This window comes from Panthera pardus, unplaced genomic scaffold, assembly GCF_024362965.1.
Source record: "Panthera pardus isolate Hobbes unplaced genomic scaffold, ASM2436296v1 HiC_scaffold_6, whole genome shotgun sequence".
Classification (NCBI taxonomy): Eukaryota; Metazoa; Chordata; class Mammalia; order Carnivora; family Felidae; genus Panthera; species Panthera pardus.
Window position 1 is genome coordinate 32,361,293 of NW_026526991.1, and position 16,227 is coordinate 32,377,519.

Sequence of the window (16,227 nt, forward strand, 5' to 3'; positions counted from 1 at the left end):
TGTTTGCTTTCTAGTTTCTAGGATGGATGGGCCAATGTTTTTGTGTTACTTCAACATGGCTTGAAGCAGATATCCAATTTTCAATCCTTAAAATAGTTTATTTGTATTTCTTGCTTTCTTGGGTTGACTAGATCTTTCACTTCAGTGTTAAATAGGATCACTTGTTTAGGGGTATCCTAGTCACATTCCTCATCTTAAAGGAAGATGTTAATGTTCAAAATGGATGATGTTTGCTCTTTCCCATCCTGCAAGATGGTGGGTGAAAAAGCTGAGAAGCAGGATACTAAGGAGAAGAAGCCTGAAGCCAAAAGGGCTGATGCTGGTGGCGAGGTTAAGAAGGATAATTTCAAGGCTAAAGTGCCAAAGGGGAAGCCCCACTACAGCCAAAACCCTGTCCTAGTCAGAGGAATTGATAGTCCTGATCAGATATATATTCCAGAAAGGCCAAGTATAAGAGGAAGTATTCAGCAGCTAAATCCAGGGCTCAGAAGAAAAAGGAGAAGGCTCTTAGTTCTGTCACAAAACCAGTTGGTGGTGACAAGAATGGTGGTACTTGAGTGGTTAAACTTTGTAAAATGCCTAGGTATTATCCTACTGAAGACATGCCTTGAAAGCTGTTGAGCCGCTGGGAAAAAAAACAAAAAACAAAAAACAAACAAACAAACAAACAAACAAAAAAACAACCTTTCAGGCAGCCTGTGAGAAAAGCGTGAACTAGTGTCATTTCTGGAACCATTCTGATCATCCTCACTGGGCACCACAGAAGCAAGAGGGTGGTTTTCCTTAAGCAACTGACCAGTGGCTTGCTACTTATGACAAGACATCTGGCCCTCCATTGAAAATGATATCAGCAAAGTGAAAATCCCCAAACATCTCATTGATGCTTACTTAAAGAAGAAGAAGCTGTGTAAACCCAGACACCAGGAATATGAGATCTTCAACACAGAGGAAGAGAAGTATGAGATTACAAGAAGCACAAGGTTGACCAGAAAGCTGTGGACTCTGAAATTCGGCCAAGAATCAAAGCTGTTTGTCAGCTTCAGGGCCACCTTCACTCTGTTTTTTCTCACAAATGGAGTTTATCCTCCAAATTGGTGTTCCAAATTTTTACAAAGAACCCAATTTATATATCTGGGGGCTCGGGTATTTGGTGCATAGACATTTATAATAGTTAGCTCTTCCTGGTGGATAGACCCTGTGATTATTATATAATGCCCTTCTTCATCTCTTGTTACAGCCTTTAATTTAAAGTCTAGTTTGTCTGATATAAGTATGGCTACTCCAGCTTTCTTTTGGCTTCCAGGAGCATGATAAATAGTTCTCCATCCCCTCACTCTCAATCTAAAGGTGTCCTCAGATCTAAAATGAGTCTCTTGTAGACAGCAAATAGATGGGTCTTGTTTTTTTATCCATTCTGATACCCTATGTCTTTTAGTTGGCGCATTTAATCCATTTACATTCAGTGTTATTATAGAAAGATATGGGTTTAGAGTCATTGTGATGTCTGTATGTTTTATGCTTGTAGTGATGTCTCTGGTACTTTGTCTCACAGGATCCCCCTTAGGATCTCTTGTAGGGCTGGTTTCGTGGTGACAAATTCCTTCAGTTTTTGTTTGTTTGGGAAGACCTTTATCTCTCCTTCTATTCTAAATGACAGACTTGCTGGATAAAGGATTCTCGGCTGCATATTTTTTCTGTTTAGCACACTGTAGATATCGTGCCAAGCCTTTCTGGCCTGCCAAGTTTCAAAGGAGAGATCAGTCACGAGTCTTATAGGTCTCCCTTTATATGTGAGGGCACGTTTATCCCTTGCTGCTTTCAGAATTTTCTCTTTATCCTTGTATTTTGCCAGTTTCACTATGATATGTCGTGCAGAAGATCGATTCAAGTTACGTCTGAAGGGAGTTCTCTGTGCCTCTTGGATCTCAATGCCTTTTTCCTTCCCCAGTTCAGGGAAGTTCTCAGCTATAATTTGTTCAAGTACCCCTTCAGCACCCTTCCCTCTCTCTTCCTCCTCTGGGATACCAATTATGCGTATATTATTTTTTTTTAGTGTATCACTTAGTTCTCTAATTTTCCCCTCATACTCCTGGATTTTTTTATCTCTCTTTCTTTCAGCTTCCTCTTTCTCCATAACTTTATCTTCTAGTTCACCTATTCTCTCCTCTGCCTCTTCAAGCCGAGCCATCGTGGATTCCATTTTGTTTTGCAATTCGTTTAAAGCGTTTTTCAACTCCTCGTGACTGTTCCTTAGTCCCTCGATCTTTGTGGCAAGAGATTCTCTGCTGTCCTGTATACTGTTTTCAAGCCCAGCGATTAATTTTATGACTATTATTCTAAATTCACTTTCTGTTATATTATTTAAATCCTTTTTGATCAGTTCATTAGCTGTTGTTATTTCCTGGAGATTCTTCTGAGGGGAATTCTTCCGTTTGGTCATTTTGGAGAGTCCCTGGCGTGGTGAGGACCTGCAGTGCACTTCCCCTGTGCTGTGGTGTATAACTGGAGTTAGTGGGCGGGGCCGCAGTCCGACCCGATGTCTGCCCCCAGCCCACTGCTGGGGCCACAGTCAGACTGGTGTGTGCCTTCTCTTCCCCTCTCCTAGGGGCGGGATTCACTGTGGGGTGGCGTGTCCCGTCTGGGCTACTTGCACACTGCCAGGTTTGTGTTGCTGGGGATCTGGCGTATTAGCTGGGGTGGGTAGGCAAGGTGCACGGGGGCTGGAGGGGCAGGCTTAGCTCGCTTCTCCTTAGGTGATCCACTTCAGGAGGAGCCCTGTGGCAGCGGGAGGGAGTCAGATCCGCTGCCAGAGGTTTGGCTCCGCAGAAGCACAGAGTTGGGTGTTTGCGTGGAGCGAGCAAGTTCCCTGGCAGGAACTGGTTCCCTTTGGGATTTTGGCTGGGGGATGGGCGGGGGAGATGGCGCTGGCGCCTTTGTTCCCCGCCAAGCTGAGCTCTGCCGTCCGGGGGCTCAGCAGCTCTCCCTCCCTTTGTCCTCCAGCCTTCCCGCTTTCCGAGCAGAGCTGTTAACTTATGACCTCCCAGACGCTAAGTCGCGCTTGCTGTCGGAACACAGTCTGTCCGGCCCCTCCGCTTTTGCCAGCCAGACTCGGGGGCTCTGCTTGGCCGGCGAGCCGCCCCTCCTCCCCTGCTCCCTCCCGCCAGTCCATGGAGCGCGCACCGCCTCGCCGCCCTTCCTACCCTCTTCCGTGGGCCTCTAGTCTGCGCTTGACTCCGGAGACTCCCTTCTGCTAATCCTCTGGCGGTTTTCTGGGTTCTTTAGGCAGGTGTAGGTGGAATCTAAGTGATCGGCAGGACGCGCTGTGAGCCCCGTGTCCTCCTACGCCGCCATCTTCCGGAACCTCACCACAAAGAACCCAATTAAATCACTGATCCATTTAAAAGGAAGAAGAAATGGATGATGTTTGCAGGAGATTTATGGTAGATGCCTTTTATGAAGTTGAGGTGTACCATTTTATTATAATTTGATAAAAGTTTTATAAAAAGTTGTTTATAATGACTTTTAAATTTGATCAAAGGTATTTTTGGCAATTAAAAATTTCTATTTTAACCAAGGTAATAAATTAAATAACATGAATTTTCTAATTTTGAAAAATAAACATCCCTAACCCTGAAATAAATTTGTATACTTGAAATAATGTGCAGTGAGAAATTATCTGTTGATCCAGAAAATAATGTAAGTATTTAGGTACATGTATTCATACACATATGCACACACATACACACACACACACGTATGTTGATCCATTAAATACTCATGTAAATGCTTTTGATATTTCTGACTTTGCTTTTGAGATAATTTTTTTTTGGCCAAATTGGGTGTCCTTTGTTAGAAAAAGAGGAAAACAAGGATTTCTGGAGGATTTTATTTATTTATCTTCCTATTATTTATTGTTCTAAATACCTAAAAGTCTGGGGTTGACGCTGACTGATGAAAACTGAAGATCAAGCAGTTTTAGTGGCAAGGTGCTGCAGATTTTGATGTTCATTCTACATAGATTTGGATATTTTAAATTTGAAATATTAACTAAAAATCCAAGTGGAAATGTCAAGTAGGCAATTGAATACTTACAACTGGATTTTGATGGAAAAATTAACCTGAGAGTTATTTTGTGTTTTTCAGAATGAGACTGACTTGAGAAAGATAAGGCCTTTCTCATTGCTCTGTTTAAAATCATAATCTCCATTCCCCAGAAAACATTATCATGCTTCATTGAGTTACTTTTTTTTTCCAGAACACTCATTAAATTTTAATGTACTAATTATTTACTTTTTAATTTTTCTTAGCAATCTTTCCTACTGCAATAAAAACTCTAAGATATTTATCTTTTTTTTTAAACTGTTGTAAACAAGTGCTAGAGTAGTGCCTGGCGCATATTAGGTGTCCAATAAATACCTGTTAACTGAATAAATTAATTACACTTTATTTCTTTTTCTGGCCCCTTAGAGTTTCCCTCACTTCAGTTCCTTAAAATTATACTTTCAAAAAAGACACTCCCATTTCCCACACTTAAAGTTACTCAGTGTTATAAAGCATTATTCTGTGAATTTAATTTTCCATATTAATCTACCTTCCTTTTCCTTTGTGTTGTATTTCTTTAATTTATGGCTTTCTCTTTATTATTTCTTTATTTTTGTTTCTTTTAAAATTTTGATTTGAATTGTTGGCTTAGCAATTTTCACTTTTTCTGGTGTTGAAATATTTTCATCAGAAGGTATACGTTTGCCTCTAACTACTATTAAGCTGAATCTCACAAGATTTAAAATAGAATTCATTGCATTCATATCTTTCCATTTTGAAGTTGACTTGTGTAGCTTTCAAATACAGCTTGACACTATTTAAAATAAAAAAATACATTTTAAAATTAAAAAAATATATATATATTTTAAGTTCGAATGTGTTATTTCAGAGAACACAGTAGATAGTAATTATATTTATATGGTGTTTTTATCTAACAAATCACACAGGCATACGTTCTATTCAATCCTTAATACAACACTATGCAATAGGTAAGGCAGGTAAAATCATTTCATTGTTAAGATAATTAGAATTCAGAAGTTTAAGGAACTAGTAAGCAAAAAGCTTGAACTTGAACTTAAACTCAGTTATTGTTACCTTGAATTGGGATTCATTTTTTTTTCCTCCCAGTATAAAAACAATGGTTCAAGTATTCCACTCTTCTTTCACACTTATAAGGAAACATAGTATTGGCTGATATATCTTCTAATGTGCAGCATTGTAATGCATATACATATAAGCAGATTCATATTTCCAATTTTCTTTTCAATTTTAATAAATGCTCCCTCCCACCACCTCATGGCCTTTTAATGTTCCTAGGCAAGAAGGCATGAATTTACGTTATTAGAATCCCATGCCATATTGCACTTATTATGAATTATAGTTATTAAAATTAACTGAAGCATGAGAAGAATTTTTATTTATACAACTATAATTATTTCCAACTTTACAGCTGTAAAGATATCTAAGTATCCTTCAAAGAATGTGGACTTTTGAAAGTGATAGACTTAGGTTTGTTAAGCAGAAATTCTCAGAGCAAGAACTTCTTTTTGAACACTTTGGAACTCATTTCTGTATTATTATCTGAATATATCACAACAGTACTGTGTTTGTTCTGTAAAGTACTGAACATATTAAAGCCAAATCACCTAAGTAAGATAGAATAGTTTTGACTTGTCAGGAAGTTTTTGTTTTGTGGGTATAGTGGGATTTTAGAAAGAAGATATGTATGTTGCAGTGAAATGCACATTGATTTTATGGTCCAGACATTGAATTTAGCATGTGACTTTACTAATCACTAGATGACTTTGAGCTTAACCTTTCCAATCTTTTTAATAATTTTTTGAAAGAATTTTGTAATGTTTATTTTTGAGAGAGAGAGAGAGAGAGAGAGCGCGCATGAGCGGGGGAGGGGCAGAGAGAGAGGGAGACCCAGAATCCAAAGAAGCAAAATCCAGGCTCTGAGCTGTCAGCACAGAGCCAGACACAGAGCTTGACCTCAAAAATCATGAGATTATGACCTTAGCGAAAGTCAGAAGCATAACCGAGTCACCGAGGCACCCCTCCAATCTTTACTTGTAGGTAAGATTTCTAAGTCCAAATAAAATGAAAATTTATAAATAAGTATCACAATGAGAGTAACATGTTCAACTAACAGAACTATTGATATCTGTTACTTCACATAGCTATCATAGTCTTGGCATATTCATATGCCAGTCAAAGTATAGGGTAAGAGATACCAATGATGCCACATCAGGAGTACCAGTAAATTTTGATGTGGACTTGCACATTCAGCAGAAGTCATCTGAGGACTGGTAGTCACTGCAGCTTCATCTTGTTGACTTTCTACTTGCTTCTGAGTTAAAATGCAATTAAACAGGACGCCTGGGTAACTCAGTAAGTTAAGCGTTGGACTTCAGTTCAGGCCGTGATCTCATAGTTTGTGAAGGTTCCAGCCCTGCATCAGGCACACAGCCTGCTTGGAACCCTCTGTCTTCCTCTCTCTCTCTGCCCCTCCCCAACTCTCTGTCTCTTTCAAAAATAAATAAATATTTTTTTAAAAGTTTTAATGCAATTAAATAGAGAAGACTGAGCTGTTGTAAGTCACTTAATGCCACTGTGTGAAGGCGGAAGAGGAGGCAATCATTTCTGAGGAGAAAATAAAGAGAAGAACTTTTGAATCCAAATGCCCTCAAGTTAGGAAGTTTGTATAGAAAATATCACTGGGGACACCAAAGATCTTTACTGGTCTCAGACAAGGGCTCAATACCACAAAAGAAAATGATAAAATTAGTTGTTTAGAACCGAATTAACTAGTAAATTGATGTATGGAGGAGGCAGCAAGCATAGAAATCAATTTACAAAAAAATGGCAAAAATGGGCGGTCAATTTACAAAACTTGATTCTAAATAAAAAAAAAAACTCAGAGGCTAAAATTACACATGTAAAAAATAGTTAACTGACTCAAACATTGTTGATTAATATTGCAAAGGATATAGGAGCATAACTGTTTCCATATAATTCTCAGAATATGCCCCCCTCAAAAGACATAATCTTTATTCTACTTTATATTCACATTGATAAATTAAATCAACTATGCTTAATAATAGAGGTTGGATTGGCTTTAAATTTTTTTTCACTAATTTGGATTATAAAAATGTAAAATAAACAGAAATTGTGAGAAGACAATGTGGCAAATTGTGGAATATCCATTAACATCCATTACCTTTTTATCTTCATAGCATCCTGAATTTTACAGCTTTGCAGTAAGAAGGGAATTCAATAGAGGGGCGCCCAGGTGGCTCAGTCTTTTTAAAGTCTGACTCTTGATCTTGGCTCAGGTCATCATCTCATGGTTTGGGAGATCTGGCTTTGCATAGGGCTCTGTACTGACAGCGCAGAGACTGCTTGGGATTTTCTCTCTCTCTCTTTATGCCCCCCCCCCATTTATAAAAATTAATTAATTAATCAATTAAAAAAATAAAGGAATTCAATAGAATGTTATGGCATTGTTTTTGTTGTTGTTTGATTTCCTCCTTACTGTATGCCTATTGTCATATAATGGACAGTTAACAATATTTACTGATTGACTGAATTGTTTCTCATGCCCTAAAGCTGTTTAGTGTAGACAGTCTTTCTAGCTACAGTAATTGGTTAGAAATGGACACATAGTCAAACTCAGATAAACCAGAAAAAAAAAAAAATAGGACCAACAGAATTCAGTTCCAGAACTCTGACAACCTACTGCTCAGTGGACATTTGATATTTTTCCTAATTTAGACTGAGAGGGCAATAAATTCCATGTGCTGCTGGTTACTGCCTTGGGAACATAAGGGGTTAACATTTCTGAGAATGTAGCTAACATTGAGAAAGTATAGCCAGGTCCCCTCCTTTAAACTATGGGTAAAATCGTTTCTAAAGGAAAATATAACCCCTGGGTCATGACTGATTGTTTGAACTAGGTGTACAACAAAAAACATCACCATCATTTAGCTACTAGGAAGTCTTCCTCATCTCAGCAAAGGATACTATTAACACATAATCCTGGTCAAACTTAATTTTCTCCTTCCCTCCATTTTCCAATTCTAAGAAAATATCAATTTCTCTTCCAAAGTAAATTTCACATCTTTGGTGTCCGTCCGTCTGTCTGTTTGTTTGTTTAATCTTCAAGGTTACTTCTCTAGGTAAAGCCAATATTACCTCTTATCCAGATTATGGCAATAGACATATATATCTTGTTTCCATCGTTTTGTGCCACCAATCTATTCTCTGTACTTTAGAAAGAAAGAATTATTTGAAACCTAGCTTTCTTCCCCACCTCAACATGCTTCAAACTCTTCCTTCAATGCCTACTGTATTAGATTTATGGCTAAAATTTTGATATAAATATGAAAGTCTTACACAGTCTTCCTTCTGCTCACCTTCCCAAACTCTGTTTACTACTGTCTTCGGCATTCATTCTGCTGTAGCTCGTGTCTCCTTTCTGTGCAGAAACACAATGCACTTTTTCTCCTTCAAGGCTTTTCACTTGCTATTGACTTTGCCTGAAAAAGTGTGTCTCTCCCATGGCTGGCTTCCTCTGATCTTTCATGTCTCAGAATAGATGTCAATTTCTGAGAGAGGCTTCTTTTTTGACAACCTGTCTAAAGAAAACTTAAGTCCCCAACCTAGGTTCTCTAGACCTCATTCCTTTTGCAGCACTTCTTGTATAAAGTAATTATCACATTTAATTATCTGGGAATTCATTTATGGTCTGTTAATTCCAATAGAATTTAAAGATGATCAGATCTTGTTCATTGCTCTCTCCATAGGAGTTGGCCCATAGAAAGCATTCAAGTCATATTTGCTGAAAAAAAACTATATGACATTATTCAAGCATGCAATGTGTGCATTTATGATGAGATAGAGTTGTTGGTGCCTGATAGGATGGTGTTGCCAGGACCTCTTCTGTGAGAACCTCACACACTTATTCAAATGAGCAGAACCCTGTGGGTTATATATTTGTCTTTCAAATGACACTTCCCTCTTGATCCTGCTTGATTAGATAAGGGGAACTAATCAGGCTGGGCTAAACAGGTTCTTTATTGAGAATTCACAGTGAGAAATAGAGAAGTGGAGATTGGACATGAGTCACATTAATGGTAAAACTTGGTTAAGAATGATGACATCTGACATCTGTTGCTAAATGCTATGGCTACTGCCTTAATTTTTGCAGTCTTGCTGTTTACATATTTTTCTTGGATTTTTTTTGAGCTATCTCTAATATCTCCTAATAAAATTTCATTTTTTTCCTGAAGAAGTTTTAGTGGAGTGGATTTGTGCAAATAGAAATTAGAAAATCTTCATATAATATATAAATATGTTTCTTTTTCACTTTAAAATTCTTTTATTTTTGTTGTCATTTAAGTATAGCTGACATACAATGTAATATAGTTTCAGGTGTACAACATAATGATTTACAATTCTATAAATTACATAATGCTTACCACAATAAGTGTAGTGAGCATATAATGGTATTATAATATTATTGACATTATTTCCTTGCCGTACTTTTCATCCCTGTGACTTATTTTATAACTAGAAGTGTTTGCCTCTTAATCCCCTTCATGTATTTCTCATATCCTCCCCCTCCACCTGCAGCCACTGGTTTGTTCTTGGTACTTATGAGTATTTCTGGGTTTTGTGTTGATTTATTTATTTGTTCATTTGCTTTGTTTTCTAGATTTGAAATATAAATAAAATCATATGGTTTTCTCTTTCTCTGTCTTATTTAACCTGCATGATACATTCTAGGTTCATTCACATCATTGAACATGGCAAGATCTCCTTTTAATGTCTGAGTAATATGTCATTAGTTCTTCTTTATTCATCCATCAATGGACACTTAGGTTGCTTCAATATCTTGGTTATTACAAATAATGCTGCAATAAACATACAGTGCATATATGTTTTTGAATTTATATTTTCTCTTTCTTTGGGTAAATGCCCAGTAGTGGAATTACTGGGTCATATGGTATTTCTGTTTTTAATTTTTTTGGGAACTGCCTATACTGGTTTCCATAATAGCTTTGCCAATTTACATTCCCACTAATAATGCACGAGGCTCCCTTTTCTTCTCCTCACCAACACTTGTTGTTTCTTATCTTTTAGATATTAGCCATTCTGACAGATGTGAGGTCGTGTTTGACTGTGGTAAGCATGTTCTTTATATAAAAAACATCTCAAGATAAAATAGATTTAGTAGCTAACCCAAATAGGAGAAGTTTCTTAGTTATTTGTAAATATTTACTATTGTTTTGAACATATCAAGTTATTTGGGAATAAAAGTATCACAGGAGACAAGCTAAATAGATTAATATATGTATCTATACTCTATGTGAAACTATTCTGGTTGAAGTCTTTTAGTTTGAGGATTGTTAATTTTCTGAACTTTTATTACCCATTTAGAAATGCTGCCAATTCTATTTCATTGGGAGTTCTTGCTGAGGATGCTGGGAATCTAAAAATATGGACAAACTACACAAAATTAGATTAGCTTGCACAAATACAGGTTAATATGTTTAGGGCATTATAACATGAAACAGATTACATGAGAGGGACTTGTTTGGAGAAGAAGGTTGCCAAAAAGTTTTCCCTCAAGGATGATATGCTATATATCCAAACATTTTATAATATTGTGCTAAGTATAGACATACTTAGACGAATAGCAAGATAAACCATGGAGAGCAAAGATATGGATTGAATTTATAAAAATAGGACACATAATTGTTTATATGGTAATAATATCACTTATTTGAATTTATATAGCATCATTCCTCTGAGGAGATAATATAACTATATAGTTATCCATATCATTTTATTAATCTTTAGTATAAGAAAAAAGCAATCAAATTTATTAATAAATCGGGAAATATATAAAGTAAAAATTCAAATCAGATCTCTTTATGTGCTGACAAAGCTCTCTTCATTATATTATAGCCTCCTATAATAGGCAAAATAGAAACAAAAAGAGCATTAATAGCAACAACAAAACCACGTGACCACTTATTAATATATTATAAAAGACCAAGAATGTGGTTTAATAATAAAAAGAGTCTAACTTGAGGTTTACATTAAAAAGTTCGTCAACCTTTTGTTATTTCTATAGAATACTTAAGAATACTTATAAAAAAGATAGAATACAAATCAAATGTTAAGATGGCTTCCATTAAAAAGATAAACACAAATAGTAAAACAAAAGAAAAATTTTATTAAACTACTCAAGTAGCAAGAGGAATAAAGAGATATTTAGTAGTAGAAATCCAAGACTTTATGTATAAAGGGATGAACCAAAAACCTGTCCCATAAATGATGGGCAGGAAGAGTTAATGTATTTTAAAGAATTGTAAATATCCTTTCTGTTTGAAAAGTAGCAGTTTGAATATGAGCTATGAAATTTGTGTGTCAGGTGTGCCTGGTGACTCAGTCAGTTAAGCATATGACCTTGGCTCAGATGTGATCTCATGGTTCATTGGTTCGAGCCCCAGGTTGGGCTGTGTGCTGACAGCTCAGAGCCTGGAGCCTGCTTCGGATTCTGTGTCTACTTCCCTCTCAGCCCCTCTGCTGCTCATGCTCTGTCTCTCAAAAATAAATAAACGTTAAAAAAATTAAAAATGTACATTTAAAAAGATAAAATTTGTGTGTTAAACATTATTTTTAACACTGTTTTGAATTAAAGCTACAATGAGAAGCATTTCTGAAATATACACATAGATACAAATTTATGTAACTCTGTTTTCCTCTCTCATCCTATATCAGATATGGCTGTGTCCACATCTGTTACCCTCTAGTTTATGCTATGAGACAAGGCGTGGCTTTTATCTTTGTTTTCTAACTTTTAAGAGACAATGTCTTGGTGCGAAATAGATTTCAATAACTGGTGGTATCATGAATGAATATTATTTTGTTACTTCTTAATTAATTTTATGCTGACATAATATTCATTCTTTCACCAATATTTCTTCAATTGATTCTAAGTTTAGAGGGGTATATCCCACCAAAATTATATGATTCCTTTTACTTCTTTCAATTTTGGGGCTGATTTTTAAATTTCTTTCTTCATTTGCAATTTATTTTGTTGTAGAACTAAAGTGAAGTTCACACTTCTTTTTCCTAAGCGATAGTGTAACAGATGATGTTATACTTCCAAAATCATGTTTCTGACTCTTTCCATTAAGTCTTATCATAGTAAAGAAAACAAAAGATAAAGGAAGTGACATATGGGCGGGGGGGGGGGGGGCGGATGCTAAAGCTACAGTTTTCTTAATCACATGGGAATCATTGTCCCTTTTCTTACTTTTGACTTTCTCTGCTTCCTTAGATTTGCAGTTCACTTTAAGTATTAGCATTAATGCTCTTTAATTAATAGGAAAAAATCCCTGAAATTCTAAAAAGGATAAAAATAGAATAGCCAAGCAGTTCCTGGGGGGCTCAGTAGATTAGGCCTCCAACTTTGGCCCAGGTTACAGTCTCACATTGGAGAGTTCAAGCCCTGCATCAGGCTCTCTCCTGTCAGCACAGAGCCCACTTTGAATCCTCTGTCCCCTCTTTCTCTGCCCCTCCCACATTTGAGCATTAGCATGCTCTCTCTCTCTCTCAAATAAAAAAATAAAAACTTAAAAAGATTATAATAACCATTTAAAAGAATGGACTACCACTCTGGTGATGGAACATTTGCCTGAGTAGAGAGTTATGAACATATGTGACAGGTGGAATCATTTTAAGGACCTGAGTTTTAGGAACTGGTTTTAGGTAATGTGACCATGAAGCCCATGATCAAAAGAAGGACGCTATTAAGAATAAAATGTGTTGTTGCTTTAAACTTGGGCAGTTTCTACTGGAGAAACTGAAATATATGGTACTCTTGCCTTAGGGGATAGGCTTGACCTTGCAAGCTTAGAGGAGTCTGAGATCAATTTTTAATGGCAGTCACTTGTTCTAGGTACACAGCACAATGCTTGTAGAATAGTAAGTACTTAAATATTTGTTGAAAAAAATCAATGAATGTTGCCATACGATCCAGCAATTTTATACATACCCAAAAGAAACGAAAGCAGGGACTGAACCAAATATTTGTACCCCATGATCAACAACATTATCACAATAGTCAAAAGGAATAAGCAGCTCAGGTGTTACAGACTGAATGTTTGGATCCCTCCCAAAATTTATATGTTGAAGTCCTAAACCCCAATGTGGCTGTATTTGGAGTGGAGACTCTAAAGCAGTAATTAAGGTTAAATGAAATCATAAATGTGGGGCTCTATTCCGGTAAGGTTAGTGTCTTTATAAGAAGAGATGCCAGAGAGCTATACACACTCTCTCTGTTTCCTTATGTATGACCCCAGGAAAAGCCATGGAAGGGCACAAGGAGAATGTAGCCATCTACAAGCCCGGAAGATAGCTATCCCCGGAAAACAAATTAGCCAGCATCTTTGATCACAGACTTCCATCTTTGATCGTAGACTTCTGTCTTCTAGAGTTGTGAAAAAACCAATTTCTGTTGTTGAAGTCACCTAATTTATGATATGTTGTTTGGTGGCCCAAGCAGCCTAATACAGATTTTGGTAGTGTAAAGTGGAAGGCTCCTGTAACAGGTATCTAAAAAAAGTGGAAGTGGCTTTGCCCTGAGTAGAGAACAGGAGAATTTTTGAGGAAGGTTCTGGCAGAAGCCTAGATTGCCTTGAAGGGACAGTTAATAGAAATATAAATAATAAAGGCAGTTCTGTTGAGGAAGAAAAGAAGAGAGCTATGGGAGAAGCCTCTGTCATTGTAGAGAATACATATATCATCATGAATAATGTCATTAAGATGGGCATTAAAGGCCATTCTGGAGAAGTCTCAAATGGAAATGAGGAATAGGCTGTTGCAAAATTCAGGAAAGGGTATCCTTGATACAAAGTGGCAACAAATTGGGCTGAATTATATTTTACTGTTGTAGAAAAGGTAAAACTTACAAGCAGTGAAATTGGATATTTAGCTGAGGATATTTCTAAGCAAAGTGTTGAAGGAGCAATTCCATACCTCTTATAGTAAAATATGAGGGGAGGGATACATTGAAGGAGTTGTTAGGCAAAAAGAACCAGAATTTGAAGATCTGGGTATTCAGCCTGTCCATGTTGCAAAAACTGAGAAGGCTTATTCTGAAGAGGACACTAAGGATGTGATTGAACAACCATTCGATGAGGAAATTAGTATGAGTATAAACTGGAAATTAAATCAGTTTTGTCAGTAGAAGCTGCAAATAGAGTTGGAATTATATCAGTAGAAACACTGCTGACTGGGAATAAAAAAAAAGAAAAAAGAAAAAGAAAAAAAAACAGAGAAAATGGGACAGAATGAAGGAAGCTTGCTAACAAAACAAGGGATGACTGACCCTGAAGGTGATTCAGAGATCATCACTCCCACATAGGCCCTGGGAGCAAGGTATCTCCATCTCAGTTTGGGAAGGCAGGGCCCTTAATGAAAGGTGGAGTCGTGGAGCCATGCTGGAAAGCATGGATAGCTGTTGCAGCTGCCCCTATGGGCCTGGAGGGCAGAGCATGGAACCAAACAATATTATTCTGGAGCCATAAAATCAAAGGATTTTAATCAAAAGCATCTTAATGGACACTAAAGTCATTAAGTAATCTTTTGAAATATTGTAATCTGATTAAGTAGATGAGTGAAGACTTACTTACTATAAGAGGGGTATATTGAATTGAGGGGAAATGTTTTTTTTCTGACTGTTCAATGTACTCAGTCCCCAGATGGCTGAGTAAAAACACTGCCTTCATGGAAAAAAAAAAAAAAAAAAAAAAAGACTTTCTTAAGAAGAAAAAAAACCACACCAAGATCAAATGGAATTTAATTTGCTAGCAAATAAATTTTGGACTTACGTGGTTGCATCGGATCTGTTCCTCCTTTCTTCCTTGTTAGGTAGTCAAAGATTTTCATGACCTTCATCTCTAGTCTTGTCTTTAATTGATATAGATCACATGTCCGTGCTTAATTCACATATGATAGGGAAGGACACTAATTACTAACACAATGGGTTTGGAAGGAAAGGAGATAAACCCATAAGATTATCTATCATATTTCACTGATTAAGCCTATCAAGCCATCATATTTAAATGGATTGTTAATATTCATGAATCTACATATAAAGAAATAAAGTCTCAGGGCACCTGGGTGGCTCAGTTGGTTAAGTGTCTGACTCCTGATTTTCACTCAAGTCATGATTTCATGGTCTGTGAGATGGAGTCCCGCATAAGGCCCTGTGCTGATAGCACAGAGCCTGCTTGGGATTGTCTCTCTCCCTCTCTTCTCTGCCCCTCCCTCATTCATGTGCACACATCACTCTCAAAATAAACACTAAAAAAAAAAAAAGAAATAAAGTCTCTACAAGGTTATATACTTGAAAAAAATCACCAAGCAGGTGGCAACTTATTACATTCTGTCAAATAACTTCTTAACTTCATCCACTTGGCTGATTATCTACCGCTCTCAAGTCACTCCAAATAATTATAATCTCTTTACCGACTAGCACAATAGCCTCTACACCATGTTCATTACCGTCAATGTATCTCCTCTCCACAGTACAGCCACAGAGTTCTCTTCCAAACATGCACCTGACTATATCATTTTGTGGCATAAAAGCACTTGGTGGCTTACCGATATTTTTAGGACTGAGACCAAAGCACTGCATGAACTTTCCTGACTACCTTTTAAGCTTCATGTTGTATCATTTACTTTTCCTTTCCCTGGTCTTTTTAAGTTTCTTAAATATATTATACTTCTCATAACACAGAGTGTTTACCTGTGAGATTCATTTGCTTAATTTTTCTTTGCTTAATTAATTTCTTTTTACCCTTTAGACTCCATGTCAAGAGTTGCTTTCTCATGTGTGCAATCTCAACCCCTCCCAGGCTAGGTCAGATTCCAGTACATATCCACATAGATTTATTTGCTTTGTTTTCTGTTTTTCTTGCCATTATGTCATTATTTGATGAATGTCTCATACACACGCTAGCTAATACACTATGAGACTAAGAAGTTTGACTAATTGTATACTCCGAGTCTTTAAGATGTTACTTAACATAAATAGATACTCAACAATCTATTGTTGAATGAATAAGAGTGCCAGAAAGAGAAAGTATATTTTCAATGCTTATT

The 16,227-nt window shown here is 36.7% G+C and overlaps 1 pseudogene; it reads left to right on the top strand.

Moving 5' to 3' along the window:
• Positions 1 to 252: 252 nt before the first annotated feature.
• On the top strand, positions 253 to 6,357 carry LOC109259529 (60S ribosomal protein L6-like; annotated as a pseudogene).
• Positions 6,358 to 16,227: the final 9,870 nt, after the last annotated feature.